Here is a 17845-nt window from a genome sequence, read left to right as displayed (position 1 = left end):
CAGCGACTTAGAGCTTTCCCGCTCACTCTTCTTCTTAACCCAAACATTGTTCTTCAATTTAGGAATTGGGGTCTTTTCAAATTGTTTTCCTTTTCCTTTAGTGATTGTTAGAGTCTTCTTACGAGTATTTGATGAAGGTTCTTTAATCCTCACCCCTTGTTGCGTAGGTTTAAGAGGATCCTATCTCTTTGGTTCCTTTAAACGAGCCTTAGGAGATGAGAAGTCTAATTTTCTTCTCACCCCTTTGTTTTGGCCACTAGGAGGAGTAGTGGTGGCCGAATGCATCAATGGTTTGGGTGGATTGCGAGCCAAGGCAGCTTGATTTTGTGACCAAGCCCTATTTAGTTCACCCTTGTCTGCTGCATTCATACAATCCTTGTAGAAGGAGGATAACACAATATTCGCAGTAGGATTTTGTACTACCCATCTACGGAGACTTGACCAATATTCCATCCGACGAGGAATCTGTTTAGGTTTAAAGATCACATCTTCAGGGGAATCACAATCTTGAGGGGAGATAATTTGTTTCATTCCGTATTGTTTAATCACCCTGCAAGGAAAGATGTAAGTAGTATTAGATAGGCCTAAAGGCCTAATATAGGGTCAATTAAAACTATTCCCAACCATACAACTTATGTTCCACCAAGGAATCACAAAGCATATGTTAGGAACCCCATGACATAAAAACAACGTCCATTCTTCTTCATTCTTGTGTTTGTAGAGAATTCAATGTCCAGGGAATGTTCTCACTCCGTTAGCCTCAAAATTTTGTGGATGTTTAACAATTCGCAAATGCTCCATGAGCCAAATCTGAAGAAAAAAAATAAAGAAAATTAATTTGCGACATTACACAAGTAGGTGGCGCGCGCTTCAAAATCAGTTGTGCACGCCATCCGCGCGCATTAGAGAAGATTGCGCTGGTCAAGCCAACGCAACTTCCTAACTTGCGCTGCATTACGACAAAAAAAAAAACAAACGTACGTGTAATAGGAGTGGACTTCCCGTCAAACCATTCTTGTTAGGGTCTCCTCTAAGATAATTCAAGCATAGAACGGTTTCCGCCAAAGCTAAAGGAGCGGGTGAATGACACCCCTCTATTTGCTCTACTATGGAAACCAGGAATAATCTATGTATTCTTTATCTATCTTAAGTAAACAATTGACAACAAGACAACATCATAAAGCACGAATTTTAAAACGTTGTGTAGTCAAGTTGTCATAAGGGGCGACAAAATCTTCAATAAATTGAATTAAATCCATGCCTTCTTCTTTTCCAATGTTAGCTATATCATTGTCATTGAAACCAAAAAATCTTTGAAATACAGGTTTGGGATCTGACAAGCTAGGGGCATATTTCACAGGGAGAGTGTTTGCAGGGAAGCCTAGAAGAGCGTCAAACTCGCCAGGTAATGGGACAATTTCATCCCCTTTGAAAAGAAAGAGATAGTAGTTTGAGTCCCAATGATTGACAGCGGCATGGAGAAAATCAAAGTTTGTAACTAGTTGCATATAACTCAATACAGGGTCAAGGTGGTATATTTTTAAGGCTAGTTTATCCTCAAATGAAAGGGAAGTGACCCATTGCTTCAACCGTTGTTCAAAGCTTTTTGCCATTGATCAATATGTAAAAAAACAAAAAGAGAGAGGGAAAGAATTTAGAGAGTTTAATTCTTTATAGCACTACTAAGCGAATGAATGCGAGATGATCAAAAGCCTACACAAAGCCACGCTTAAATAAGACCAAAGAGGGGCACATTTTCGCTCAAAGGAAAGTACAGCCGTAGGTGGCGCGCGCAACTCATGAGTTGCGCTCGCCGGCCGCGCGCAAGACATCCTGTTACGCGTGTCTGGTCTGTCGCGACATGTTGATTTGATTTATTTCCGTATTTTGAACTACATAATAACGGAATACTGAAGAAATCTTATGACTAATCATACTCTTAATTTTGTTAACTATTGTGTCCTTTTTTATGGTTTTATTTATTTATTTTTTATTATTTTCTTATTTCTTTCTTATTTTCCTTTTCTATTTCTTTCTTTCTTTCTTTCTTTCTTTTCCTGTCCTCTTTCCTTTGTTCCTTTTTTGTTATTTTTTCGTGGGGGATAAGTCAGGTTCCCTTTCCCTCCCTCGGAAAATTTTTTGCTTACCTTAAAAAAAAAACATTCGTGGAAACAAAAAAATATATTAATCACATACATACAAAATGTGTGTCATATGTACAACAAAAAATATAATAATAAGATGTACATATGTTTCCAAAAAAAAATATACAAAGGAAGTCAAGATGATCGGCGACTCCCGAACAACTGTTGTACATCTTGCAAAATCCAAACAAAGATTAATAAACAAACTATGTAATAACTTTGATAAAAGAAAAAGAAATAAACTTATCTCGACGAGGGCTCTCCGATAAGCAGCTAGGAAAGCACGTATAGTCCTCACCATGCCGTTCACGGTCTCCCACGGTACTTGTTCCAAATACAAGGACAGTTAACGAACAAACGTATATGGAAAAATAAATATAAAAACAAATACATATATAAAATAAACATACCGACTCAACCATCTTAGGAATAAACGGTATGTCCTCCTTCTCCTCTGCTACTGGGAGAATCTCGCAAATTAGCGATCTAAGAGCATCGGTATACGTGACCTCCGCTATAGAAGGCACCCAACCACCTAGCTCGACTAGCTGAAAACGCAATAAAAGAGTCAAGGTTCTGAAAATAAAAGAAAAATAAAAAAAAACCATATGGTAAAATACTAACCAGAACAAAAGCTGGGAAAGGAGTCAGCCTTGATGCAATGAAACCCTGGTAAGATGCATTCGAAGCACTTGCTGCTCCGTTGGATAACCGAGGATTGCCTGAGCTGGATCCTCGATAGACAGCAAGTCCGGACGCAACATCCGGATCGGAGGATCCGTAGGAACCGTAGGATCCTCGAATGAAGACTGCTAGAGAACACGCTCGCCTAAAAACCAAGTATCTGTCCTCTGGAGCACTAGAAGCCCCTGATAAAGAGCCCAAAAACGGCAAAAAATCATGCTAGACCAGACAGCCTGAGGGACTCTGATGATCAAAAACCAAGGACAAAGATCGATCTATAAACACAGCCACATGAAATCATCAAAAAATAAACAAAAATTAATATAATCGAAAAAAGATGCACATGTGTTGTTGAAGTACTCACCGACGCACGAGTCGCCGAAAGGACCCTTTGACGAAAGTCGCGGGCTTAAGTGGCTCGCTTCTTCTTAATCGTGACCAGTCATTGGCCAATAGGAAAGAGAGCAGCCCCGAGCATCCTGGGGGCTAAGAAAGCCAAGTACGAATATCCCCAAAGCTATAAGAGACGAAAAATAATAAGGTAAAAACAAAATTGGCGATAAAAAGAAAATTTAAAGGATAAGTACATACCTCAAGGATACGACCATGCCACATGAGGGAGATCCGAGGCACCTCAGTAAACATACGGGCATACGACACCTCCGCCCAACTCAAGTTACCTATCTGCCCCAAATCATTGAGGCAAATAAGTAACCCTATGGTGAAACGCTCTCCCCAATCACTGAAGATAGTGACGGAAAGAACGTGAGCAATATATATCCGAGCCAGCATTTTCAGGAGTACACTACCGATCAACCTTGTCAGCCGACAAGTCATTGGTAAGAACTTAAAAAGGACAAGACAGTGCATACATCTGAAGGGTCGCCGCAAGACAGTCCCCTGAGGTCATGCAGTCTCTCGTCCAACGCCTTGACGACCTCCATAGCTACGGGCTCACCTCCAAAAGGAAAACCCGTAATCATAGAGAAATCGTAAGGGGTAACCGTCATCTCTCCCCATAGACAGTGAAAAGTGTTGGTGGAATCCCACCTGTAGGGAATATTTCAAGCATTACCCCAAACTTGAACCCCACTGTGATCATACACTTAAGCATGGTGGCCTCCAAAAGGAAGGAAGCTAGATCAAAAGAGTCGCTAACAAGTTTTAGGGACTTGTAAACCGTTCAGAGGGTGAAGGTTACACCCCTTAACGATCCATGAGATCGTTAACTCTAATAGGTCTGGAACCATGACTGGTAGTTTGGGGATGAATATACAAATCCAACCTAAAAGATATTGAACCTGCCCTAATAATAGGCGTGTACTTTATTCTGATCGTATTCATGTGTGCTTTCTGACTAACATGCAATCAATAGGTTTAACCTAAACCTGTTTATCTATGTTTGTTTAATATTAATGCACAAATAAATCTGTTATTGGCGATCACTTGAATTATAATCAAATTAACCCTAAACAAGATTATTAATTATCTTATTAAGCGTGATTGCAAGTATAAATTCCCTTTAAACGTGCATGGAAGGTGTGATCAAGCAATAATAATAAATAATAAGAAACATGATAATACCAATAATAACAATCATAATTAAAATAATCATGTTAAAGCATAATAATAGCAAGATCCTAGGCATGATACTAACAAGATTAATAACAAAACCTAGCATGTCACTAAACAATAAAAATCAAAGCTTTAAACCTAACAATATACTAACATGAATATTAGGAAGAGAATAGGAAGTATCGCATGACTCACATTTGTCATATTTGATATTAGAAATTTTAATTGTTACCCTAAACATGATACTAGGAAGATCAAAACACCCTAACATGAAACTAGGAATCATAATAACAACCTAGACATGATTTCTATATCATAACAACAATGAAAACAATTATAACACTTACTTGGATGCCTCGTACCTCTTTCTAATAACAAAATACACGCGTTAGTAACTTCAAGGAAAATAATAAACAAACAATTAAATTAAATAATTTAAATAGAGAGTAGGGACCAAACCCTCAGAAATTAAAACCTTTCACGTCTAGGGCGAAGGCAACTTCGAAATTGGCTAGGTGTTTCTAGATCTTGTGAATGCGGAATTTTGTGTGCAAAAGGCTTGTTTAGAAAAGAGAGAGAGAGAGAGAGTAATCAAGAGATTCTTGATGAGAGTTGGTGATAGAGAGAATTCCTAAGAATTGTTGAGAATTGATAGAGAATTGATGATTGAAAACGGAGGTTTTAGGAGGCTATTTATAGAGAAAATCAGCCAGATATGATAAAAAACGAATCAGAGTTTTGAAAAGAATAAAACACGACTGCATCGCCAAACACGCGGCTTGCCACAGGCGCTGCGCGTGTCGCCAAATGCCAGGTTTGTCGCTAGGCGAAAGAGCTGTTGTATGGCGCTAGAAATAATTTTCCACGCAGATTCTTTTGTTGATAATATTTAAGCATACGAGAGGGCAAAATTGTATTTTCCTCAAAAACACTTCTTTTATTCTGATTAAAACTCTTAAAAGTCAACTAAAGTCATTTTATCAATGCTAATTAAATTATTATTCAAAAGAACCTTCTAGAAGATTCTAGAAGACTATATTCAATCCTTATCAAATTAAGAATGATAAATCATAATAGGCCCTACTCTAGATCATTGGGCTGCATATAAAGATCAAACCGGGCCTAGTTTAGTAATTTGGCCATAACTTCGACATTATTCATCGGAATTGGGCTTATGATATATCGTTGGAAAGCTCTTTACAAACCCGACCCAAATACCCTATTATTGGACCATTTCCATGAACCAAAAAAACTATATTGAATGTTTTCTTAAAATAGGTTTTCAAAAACAAAGAGAAAGAAAAGAAATAAAAACTAACTACAACACTAGAATTTCCATATTTTCACTTCATTCGATTATGATTCGACGTGAAAGGTACTCATCACTGGGTTTGGTTTTGGGGAGACACAAATGAGTGTCTACAAAAGCCCCCACTTTGACTGAGTTTGAAGAAACTTATGTTTTGAAAACTAAAGTCAAAGTAACGATAGGGACGGAGAATGATTCAGAACGTTCTGCGATCGTAAACCACTCTTGTAACTCCAATACCTGCAAAACTAGCATTAGTTAAACAGATAAAAGAGTTAAGAAACGCGTATCTTGCACCGTCGAGCACACGTCCCTGAAGGTGACCGATTTATTGCTACATTTGCAGTTTTTGTGACAACCTTCCACAAGCTAGGGAACACCATCCTACTGTCTGTTTTGACGATCTTCCGCAAGCTAGAGAATAACGCCTGAAGACTGCTACGCCTGTAACTGCCTCCAATTCCGCCGTGATAGGCTTCTACAAGCAAGAGAACCCCATCAAAGATTGCTTTGCCTAAAACGACCTTCTTGCTCTTTGTGACCATCTTCCGCAAGCCAGAGAACATGATCGAAGATTGCTTCGCCTAAAAATATCCTCATTTGTTGCGACAATACCCTAAAGAGTATTACAGAAGATCCACGCCTGTTGATCCTTTGCTTCTGCTATGCTAGTGCGTCGGCGCTTTTGGTGCTTTTGAACCAGTATGTCGATGCTTCTGAATTGTGAACCAGTATGTCGGTGCCTTTGCTGTATTGAACCATTATGTCGGTGCCTTTTGTATACGTATGAACCATTATGTCGGTGCCTTTGTAGTGAGCCAATGTTAAGGCGCTTTAAGCCAAGTGAGACGATCATTTATCAAGTCGATCACTTAATGCAATTGTAACTGAGCCGATTACTAAATCATGTCAAATTGCTTATAGGGGATAACTTAGCGTACCAAGGAACCCAAAAATTGTCGTACAAGGTCAAAATAATCATTCGGAGTGACTTAAAGTTGTGTCGCTGCTGCAACGTCGCTGGTTCCAAGATTTTTCTCTGTCTCTAGACGTTTCACTCTGTTGCCAGACGACAGAGATGTCGTTTGGCGCCATAATCGGAATTCTGTATAAATTCCCTTTTCTTCTTCATTTCACCGCTGTTGCTCTTCTTTCTTCGAAAATCGCTGTGGAATTCAAATTGCTCTAACTTGCTTGTTTCTTAAACAAATTTTCTTAAATTTGTAGCAAATCGAAGCTTTATTCATTTACTTTCCCGATCTATGTAAGTTTTCTTCAAACTCACCCCGGTTTTTGCTGTTTTTGTTCACGAATTTCTTAAAAATTTGAAACTTCTTTTGCTTAATTAGCTTTGTTTATCAAATTTTATGCCATGAAATTGCTTGATTATGTTTTTATATTGCCCTGGGAGTGTTTTGAGACTTGTTTGACTCAATTTGGTGATGAAACGAACAATTCACCATTGTTGGACCTCTTAAGGTCGGGAAAACAATGTGGCTTGTTCTTGATATTTTTGCTAGCAATTCTTGTCCAATTTGTCACAATAATTATCATAGTATTGTAAGAAATTGTTTGGATGCTTAAAAAATTCCATATATGCTTGAACTGAAATTGTGCTCTATTTTAGTACTACATACTCTGTTTTTTGCGAACATAGTATCATGCCGCTAGGCGAACCTTAGATACTATAGAACCTTAATTCATGTCAATTTTGCACAATTTAGTATGGCCAGACAGCGAGGTTTGGATTCACGGTCCTGAGACACGCGACGGGAGCATGAGCCCGTAGAGGAGGACACCGACCCGTCCTTTTCTCTTGGTCCCTTCCCTGAGTAGGATGAGCGGACTTTGTACTTTTCCCCCGACCACCACATTTCTGAGAGGGTGCATCGTGGGATCACCGCTGGTAGGACACGTTGCCATGGCTCGAGAAACGACACTCTGGGCAAGTTGTATAGGACGTTCTTCGGCGTCGGTGGGGAGTTGAGACTTCTTTGGGAGTCTCTTGGGTTGACTGCCCTGTTTAAGGCCACGCATGCCATGAGCTCTTTCGACGGAGGTCACCGCGTGGTTCGTGCTCTAGTGGAGTTCTTCTAGGACACCATCAACAATTTTTACTTTCCTTGGGGTTAGATGATGGTCACCCCAGCCGACTTCAGTCTTATCTCAGGACTGGAGTTTATTTTGACTGCGCTATCGTTTAACAACGACATCAGCGTCTACTCTCCTGAGGTTAATGAGCTGCTGGGTCCGATTACTGTTTTGGCCCGTGCCGAAGTGGAGTCATCACAGTTCAGCACCAAGTGTATTTGCCGGTCTACTCTGGCGGCAACTTTCGAGGATGATGCAACCACCTGAGAGCAGCGGCTGCGCATCTTTGCGCTTATTTTGTTGTTAGGAATGTTTTCCTTTAACAAGGGTAGTAGGGCGCTGCTTTACTACATTCCTCCTGTCCGCGATCTTCACCTAATCGGGACTTATGACTGGGCCAGCTTGGCCTATGCCGACTTTCTACGTGCATTGCGAGACTCATGTCGACACCGGTCTTACACGAGAGGCATCGCTCTGTCTTGTTTCTGGAGAGTCGTAAAGGTATACTTTATCTCCCATAAAGTTAGTTCTAAGCTTTTTGTTAGCGCTAGCTGATATCTTTTGTCTTTTGTAGATCTGGTTCTACGAGTACTTTCCTTCTCTCGCACCGACAAGGCCGTCGCCGTGCGGGTTTCCTGTTGGCGCCTGCTGGGGAGGGCGCTACATCCTGGCGACTACCGCCCATGTTCGAGAGCAGATCCTCTAGGTCTGATTTTTTTTTGCATAACTATCATTTTTGTATTGCTTTTTGGTAGATTTTTATCTCACAGACATTCTTCGCAAGAGCCTGAGGTGCTGTAACGGCCATGGGGCGGTTTGGTTGTCTCTGGGCTAGCCGCGCAGCACACTGCTGAGCGTCGCTACTTCCTAGGTATATACGGGGTGGAGGCGTACCTAGGAGAGAGAGTCGCTATTTAGCACTCCTCGGATATTTTTGTCGTCCCTGCTTCTCCGCCACGTCACATGTTCAATGAGTGAGGTTGCTCAGCATGTTGGAGAGGTCGTCTGCTGGTACCCCTTGGAGATCTCATGCGATCCCAAGGCGGTGCTACGATGAAGAGTTGCTGCCGTTGTTAGCTGCGGCTCCTGTTCTATCAGCGGAGGCGGCGGTATGATTTTTATTTTAACCTTTTGCTAAGTAGCCCCCAAGTGATATTTTACTCACTTTGGTTTTCTTTTTGTAAGGCTGGGCCTACTAAGTTCGTGCCCCCTCGTATGCCTGACGAGCGCTAAATCGGTCGCACAATTTAGGCTCATTCAAACACATTTATAACAAACACCTCACTCAAACAAGTACAACGGCAAGCAAAGGTTCGGTCCACGGAGAACGGGAATCAAATGCTAAATAATCTTAATGCTCAAGCTAAATCGAAATCAAGGTATAAGTGGTGATTAACTAACAAACTACAACTAAAGGTTGAATTCAAGGGATTAAAACATTAGGGGAATGGGATTCACTCAACCAATAGCAATTAGGCAAATAGGGAGGAATGAGGGTAATGGAGTAGCAAAGACCACATGTAAGATCAACATCAAACGATATGAAAACAACTCAGATTACTAAGCTTAGATCCCTCATTAACTTAGCAACAAAAGATACATAATCATATTGCAATAGGTAATGAAACGTTCAACTCACATTTCCATGTCGAACCAAACATTTCATGCCATCAAGTTCAATAATCTAGGTTAATTACTCCTATCATGAAGAACTAACAAGCAATCCCATATAATCAAGTTTAGTCGCAATCCATCATCAAAATCACTCCCAAACTCACATAATCACCAATAGGTTGAGTTTCACCCAACCCCTAGCCAAGAGGACTACTCACAATTCATTGTGAGTACATGCAAATTCCAAGTTTGGATTATAAGCGATTCTAAGATTTGGAAAAACAAGTGATTATCTATGGACAAAGCTAACATGCAACAACAATATATCAAGATTGAGAGAAAATCAAGTGGCTTACAAAACAAAAAAAACAAATCAGAAAATAATGAAGGACAAATGAAAGAAGTTACTATTGAAGCTTCAAAAATGTTGGATAATTGCTGAAATTCTTGAGATAAATCTTGAAATTTGCTTCTACAATGATTAGATTTGAGAGTTTCTAAAACTAAATCAACTAATTTAATGAAGTTGCTAACTAAGAGAGAGTATCTTTTTTGCTGAAAACTATTCTACTGTTTTTCTTCTCTCCCCGAAAAACGATCTCAAAAGGACCTTAAATAGTCCGTACAAAATTGGCTGAGATCGGGAAAAGGTCCGACCGAACTCTGGGTAGGTTCGGTCGGAATCAGGGTAGGTTCGGTCGAACTCTGTGTAGGTTCAGTCGAACTTCCCTGATCCTTGTTTGGTCGAACTTTTGAGGTTCGACCTCTCCTGCAAAATTGCTGAAAACTGGTTTGACACTGCCTTTCACTGCACCCAGGAGGTTCGGTCAAACTTTTCAAAAGTTTGACCACACCTAGGTTTGACCGGACCTTTTAGAGGTTCGGCCACACCTCCTCTTGCACTTCCTTTTCTTGCTTCCTCTCCTTCCCTTTTGCTCCTCTTGCCTTTGTCCATGGCTTCCATACTTGGCCAAGGGGCCTCCCACCGTGCATAAGACCGTCATGGAACCTGCAGAAGATACCAAAGTTCACGAGAGCATGGGGATGATAAAATAATGCATAAAGATTATCAAAATAAGCGCAAATAAGCATTACTTTTCATCAATACATAAAGAAGCCATAAGAGGATAAATGAGGTGGAAAAAACTAAGAAAAATAAGAGGAAAAAGACCTAAATGCTACCCCTAAGAGTGACATAAATGTCACTCATCAAACTCCCCCACGCTAAGCCTTTGCTCGCCCTCGAGCAAAGCAAAGGAAAATGAACAAGGGAGAAAGAATTAGTTATTCAAACATGCAAGGAACAAAAGAAAGACCGAAATTGCTTTTAGCAAAAGCAGCAAGCCATTTAAACCCCAAGGTCGCCGATGAGGACGAGTTGTGATCTCGTGAGGGTTTCCAAGAGCATACCCCACAACTCTTACAAAATTGTGTTCAAGACAAACCAAAAACAAGGGAAAGAGAAACAACAAATCCAACACAAATCATAGCCAAGTCGAGCTTTTGGAGATAACAAACATGAATGAGTGACAAACTTCATGAGTAGTAGAAGTGAGCATGCAAGGGGATAACGAAAGTTGATTGAAGGATAATTCATGCTAAGCATAGAGAACTCAAACATGCACCACTCCCCCCGCATTCCATACAATCTTACCGCGTTCCCTCATCTAGATTCAAATCCGCCCTTGGAGATAGCATCAAGTGACTCCTCGAAGGAGCCGGAACAAAGATAAAACATAGCAAAATAGAGGAACCCGACATCTCACCAAGTCATGCCTTCTCCATATGCTTGAGTTCCAGCTCCCTCCACCGACTAGTGACTTAACCAACCTAGGTCAACAGGGCATTGAAAGGGTTGTAACGTTGACTAGGGGGTAAGGGTGTGGAGGAATTTGGAAATTGGTGCTTAGCCTAACCGTGAAGCAAAGGGTGATCAAGCCTCTTTTTTCAAAATCAATCATCAACCAATTTCAAACTACATTGCCACAATCTTTAACTATAATGCCAAACACTTTTGAGCTTTCGCTTTCCTCTTACATCTTCATTCATCAACTCTTCGTTTGTCACATTCTCTCTGTTTTTTTTATTTTTATTTTTTTATTTTATTTTATTTTTTATTTTTATTTTATTTTATTTTTTATTTTTTTTTAGCTTCAAAGGCTTTTTCTAGGATTTACATTTGCTTTTCTTGAACACATATTCACAAAAACACTGCTTCACTTTCCAAGTAGAACCATTCCCTTCCAAATTTCAAATCAAAACTACAATAAGCCCTCATAGCTTGAGCTTCACGATTCTAAGGGTGAAAGTAAAACAAAAGGGCCATGGGCTTGCAATGTGCTATAATCAAGGAGGGGAAAACTCAACATGGTAAGGGCAAATGCAACCCAAAAATACAAAAGATAAAAAAAAACTAATACTAGAAAACAAAAATAGTCACCGAATGAAGAATGCCTTTGTCATTCGTAGGTTAGTTCGGTCTCGATCTCGGGAGCTAGACGCCAAGTTCTAGATCTAAGCATGCCTTGGTGAGGATCCTACGCCGCTCATACAAGTAATGTTGGAGGCTTGAACAATAAAGCTCACATCGGGTTACAAAAACCATCTCTAGGGCTTCGAATCCCCTAATGAGAGGAACACCTTCTTACCATAAATAAGTGAATTTGGGTTCGATGGGCCTAACGAGTTCTAGAACAACTACCTTAGCATGAACATGTCCCAGAGTCAACCAATGGCAATCCTGAAGCATGCAAACTTATAACACTCAAGAAGCAAAGCATTCAAACACACGAGTCAACATTATTATGCTTGAAATGAAAATGAAACAACTAAGCTTTTTCGTGGTTTGCCATGAATAAAAAGGAAAATCGTTTTAATTTTTTCACATTTTTCGAAATTTTTATTTTTAATGCAAGGAGTACAAAGAGATAAGAGGCTAGTAAACATATAATTCTCAATCGACAAACAAAGATCATTCGGCATCAATACCAACGATCACCAGATTCCGTGGAATCAAATGCAAACAACCTCGAACAATCAACTCCATTATAGTCTAAACTAACTATGCACACAAAGAAAAATAAAGGAAAATAGGGAAAGATCTCACCAAATGCTGCTTGAAATAGAACACAAGGCAAAATTGCGATCTCACCAAGGTTTCTGGAGCTTGAGTTGCTCCTTATTCCATCATTTTGTGCTTCCGTTTTCAAGCTACAAGGAAAGTGAGCCAAAAGAAAAGAAACACTACAACTATACAAAGAAAAGTTAGTGAACAAAAGGAAAAGACTAGAATTATAAACAAAAGAAAATGATTGAAAAAAAGCTATCTACAAAATTTGGATTAAGGGATTTGAATTTTGGGATTTGGATTATGGGATCAAGAGAGAAGAGGGAAAAACAACTTCAAAAATATTTTTTTTTTTTTTATTTTATTTTATTTTTTTTTAAATGAAGCTTCATAACATCATCATCATAAGAATATTACCAACCAAAAATCATCTCTAACTACAATAAATTCATTATCCCTGATGGTTCTCCATATGCACAAGCTACCATCCTACCACACTACCCTCCTATGCACACTTTGACCAAAAGGAACATCCTCCCCCACGCTAGTCTATTGCACGTCTCGAGCAAAAGGAATAGGCATGAAAGTCCGGGGGAAAAGGGAAGGAGAGAACCCTCATTGGGGGTTTCTATCCTCCCGTTCCTTAGGAGGGTTCATGAAATCAAACCCCGTAATGGATTGAAAGGTTGGTTAAAGTGCTTATAGGGCCACCCTGGTGTACCCCAACCACCATCAAAAGGATTCGGGGTTGATGGACTTGCCGGATCATAGGCGTAGTCACACCCACCCGGCCGATAAGGGTTGTATGGTGGGGTACCAACACGTTGGGATGGGTCGATAGGACCTTCCCAATAAGCATAGGTGTTGGGGGAGGGATGGTAAGGGTCATAGGGGTCCCAATGTGGAACTGGACCCTCTTGAGGCGGGTGGTAGGGATAGTTAACATAGGGCGTTTGAACGCCCGCTTGCACAAGACTATCATAGTTCATCCTTGCGTAGTACCCCCATTGTTCAATAAAAGCCTGATTATCATAACGAATACCATCGAGGGTACTACGCAGGGCACTCATATCAAAAGGAGAAGAGGAAGAAGAAGAAGATGTCTCACCTCCCCCACTAGGGGGGGGGGGAAAGGGATGCTCCACTTGGTAGACCGGTTGAGGGTGAGGGATTGCACCGCGGACTTGATTTTTCCTTAATTCATCGGGGATGAATTTTCGCGCAATCTTCCACCTTAGCGGGTTGGAAGGGTCTACCGAAGTGTGAGGAGGATCCGGGAGGACACACCATTCTTCTCCATTATCAACCAGGAGGATAAATTTGCGATTCTGGGTGGTGTAGTTGATCAAGCGTTGGTTTCGGAGAGCAACAATAGAAAGAGCATAAGGAGGGTAGCCGACGGCCTCTTCTTCTTTGTTTTGGAACACATGGGGGAGAAAATCAATTTGGTCCTTGTAAGCTCCACCATTCAAAGAAAGGGCAATGAGGGTGATCATGCCCCCCATGTGTATCTCATCACCAAGCCGCCCATCTCGAGTGTCCAACAATCTCGAGATAAAAGTGGTGGAGCATTTGAACTTTAAACGCTGAGGATTGTCGGCCAAGTAAAGGCAAGCTACCTCATCTTTCACCATAGAGCCGAGGTTTGCCTTGAAGAATACGACATACTGAAGGAACCGGGCAAAGTATCTCAAAGAAATATGGATGATGTTGTTGACCTTTGCGGTGTTAGTGCGAAAGACGGGCTTGGTGGAGATGCTCTGCCACCATTCTTGTTCATTATAGGGAATGCGACACATTGAGGTCATATCGGAAGGTCGATGCATCCCGGTTGCTTACCAATGGAAGATCTCATTGAGCTCACTCTCGGTTAGGGAATGGTCTTCGTTGAACATACGAAAGTGAAGAATATTTTGAGATTCATTCCCTTCATCATCTTCTTCAATGACTTCCTTGCGGAGGGAAGCAAGGAACTCCAATGTGACGCGCTCATAGGTGTGAGCGTGGAGGTCGATGAACTCGCCCCAACCAAAGTTTTGTGCGAGCCGGACTACTTCATCCATAATGCCAAGCTTTCTTAAGGTGTTCCCGCAGAAGAACCTTGTAGATCGTATGGGACGGTCTATGAGGGTTTTATAGACATCCCAAAAGTGTTTGTTTGGAGCGATGATGCCATGATCATAGATGCCGGGTGAAGGTGGAAAATTTGACGATGAAGATTCACCCGTCCTCTTCCTCTTGGACTTGCTTTTGCCAAAACGATGCATTGTGAATCTACAAAAATCGCCAAGAATTAACATTAGGAAGATTCAAGCCAAAAGGAGGCACAAGAAGCTCGCCGAGAATAAAAAGTGTGTGCAATGAGAGTAAAATACATGAGTTGTGAAATAGATGTAGACGGTAGCAACAATACAATTCAAGGCATTAATGGACACTTATAAACCAAGGCATGAGCTAAAAATCCTATGGCAATCGAATGCAAATCCTAAGAAAACCTAGGCGAAATTGGGCATGATGTCCCCTAAAATTCATGAAATCCACTCAAAACTCATCGAAATCAAACCGAGAACAATTAGTAATAGTCACAAAATTCCATCCAACTCAAGAATTTCTCAATCAAAATGTAGCATGAACAACCTAGTGAAAGATCAACACATTCAAGCAAACAAATTGAAATCATGAAAACCCAAGTCATACATGCATATTCATCATGAAACAAGTTCTACTAACAACAACCAACCAATTACAACAAGGAAATCCCAATAACCACTTAAATCAAACAAGCCATGACTAACAACATCAATTATACCACATATCATACTTGAACATGTAAAACATGGTAAAACAAAGAGAAATTGAAGAAATGAGCTTGCAAAAGCTAGAATAACCATACCACAATTGATTGGAAGTAAGTAGAAATCAAGAAGTTTCAAGTCACTCAAACCCTAGAAATTGGGGAAAATTTAAGGAGATTGTAGGAATTGAGTAGTGGATGTTAATGAAGTGAGGAGGGAAAAAGATTGGAGTGATTTTTATGGAGATTTGAGGTTGAAGAAGGGGTGACAATGGAGTATTAGGGTGAGAAGGAGAAGAGAAGGGAGAGAGAGAGAGCCGAATGTATGAAGTAAGAGCGAGAAAGCAGCGGCTCAAGCCTATTAATTCTGGGCAAGCTCGAAAAAGGTTCGGTCGGACCTTATGAGGTTCGGTCGGACCATAATAAGTTCGACCAAACTTTTGAAAAGTTCGGTCGAAACTTTTGGATTTTCCAGAAACTGCCAGAATTTAGCCTAATTTGATTTCCAGAACAAGAGCGGCCGAACTTTCTGGGGGTTCGGTCGGACCAGCATAGGTTCGACCAAACTTTTGAAAAGTTCGGTCGAACTTTTTGATTTTCCAGAACCGACAGTTTTTAGCCCATTTTGTGTTCTAGGGGAGGAGCGGCCGAACTCTTGGGTGGTTCGGTCAAACTTTTTGCAAAGTTCGGCCGAACCTTGTTGTAGTTTGGTCGAACACCCCTAAATCCCTCTATCTGAAAATTTGCACAAAACTTCCCCTCAAGACACACTAAAATACAACACAATCATGCCTAAGGTATATGGAAAATGCATTCCTTTTTAAGGGAAGACAAACAAGAATACCAACACAAACCAAATACACGCAAAACCATCAATCCAAAGTTGTGAAAGAAGAAAAGAAAACATCAAGCAAATAGAATAGAGGAGGGTTAGAAACTCGGGTTGCCTCCCGGAAGCGCTTCTTTAACGTCACTAGCTTGACGTACTTCACACACTCAAAAGATAAGATTGCATTGCATTGACTCAATCAAACCAACATGAGCATCCTCATAATAAAGCTTGAGGCGATGCCCATTGACCTTGAATGACCTCGATCCATCCAAATCATTTAGCTCAACGGCTCCATGGGGGAACACCTCCTTAACGGTGAATGGACCACTCCACCTTGACATGAGTTTTCCGGGAAATAGTTTCATCCTTGAATTGTAAAGAAACACCTTATCTCCAACATTGAAGATCTTCTTTTCAATTTGCCAGTCATGCCACTCCTTTGACCGGGTTTTGTACGAGCTTGCACAATCATAAGCATCCATCCGTAGTTCCTCTAACTCATGCAAGTCTAGCCACCTTTGTTCACCCGCACTCGCCAAATCAAAGTTGATCTTTTTGATAGCCCATTGAGCACGGTGTTCAAGTTCAACCGGAAGGTGACAAGACTTACCATATACAAGCCGGTAGGGGGTAGTGCCGATGGGGGTTTTGAAAGCGGTTCTATAGGCCCAAAGGGCATCATCTAGCTTGTCCGACCAATCTTTCCTATTCCTATCCACTATTTTCTCAAGAATTACCTTGATTTGGCGATTGGAAACCTCCGCTTGCCCACTTGTTTGTGGGTGATAAGTCGTGCCAAAGCGTTGATGGACCCCATTTCTTTTTCAGCATCTTTTGAAACAAATTATGAATAAAATGAGAAACCATTATCGCTAACCACTACTCTAGGGATCCCAAATCTTGGAAATATCACCTTTTTGAACATCTTCATCACTACCTTGTGGTCATTAGTTGGGGAGGCAATGGCTTCAACCCATTTAGAAACATAATCAACCGCCACAAGGATGTATTGATTTCCATTAGATGAGGGAAAAGGTCCCATGAAATCAATGCCCCACACATCAAAACACCTCAAGTTCAAGAATCGATTGTTGAGGCATTTCATTTCTCTTCGAAACATTACCGGTTCTTTGGCAAGAGTCACATGTTTTTCACAAAACCCAATGAATCTTTGAAGATATGAGGCCACCATTAACCCGCTTTGTAGTACTTTCAAGGCTGTTTTGTTGGCACCATGTGCCCTCCACAAGGATCGGAGTGGCACATCTTCAAAACACTCTTCACTTCATCATTTGGCACACATCTACGGAGTAAACCATCTACTCCTCTTTTGAAAAGGATCGGATCATCCCATATGTAATGCCTTGCTTCCCTTTTCAACTTCTTCTTCTGGTTCCTTGAAGCATTTGGAGGAAACTCCCCACAAGACAAAATAGTTCACCAAATCCGCAAACCAAGGAAGATCTTTCTCGGCCAACAAGTAAAGCACATCATCTTTTAACTCATCACAAATTGGGACCCCATCGTCATTATCTTGCACGTTCTCTAATCGGGATAGATGATCCGCAACCACATTTTCGGCCCCCTTTTTGTCCCGAATCTCTACATCGAATTGTTGAAGTGATAGCACCCAACGAAGAAGACGAGGCTTGGACTCTTTCTTTGCCACAAGGTACCTAATAGCCGCATGATCAGTGTAGACAATAGTTTTGGAACCAATGAGGTAGTTCCAAAA

This window comes from Chenopodium quinoa, unplaced genomic scaffold, assembly GCF_001683475.1.
Source record: "Chenopodium quinoa cultivar QQ74 unplaced genomic scaffold, ASM168347v1, whole genome shotgun sequence".
NCBI lineage: Eukaryota > Viridiplantae > Streptophyta > Magnoliopsida > Caryophyllales > Amaranthaceae > Chenopodium > Chenopodium quinoa.
The sequence above is the reverse complement of the archived record's forward strand: the minus strand, read 5'-3'. Positions refer to the sequence as shown.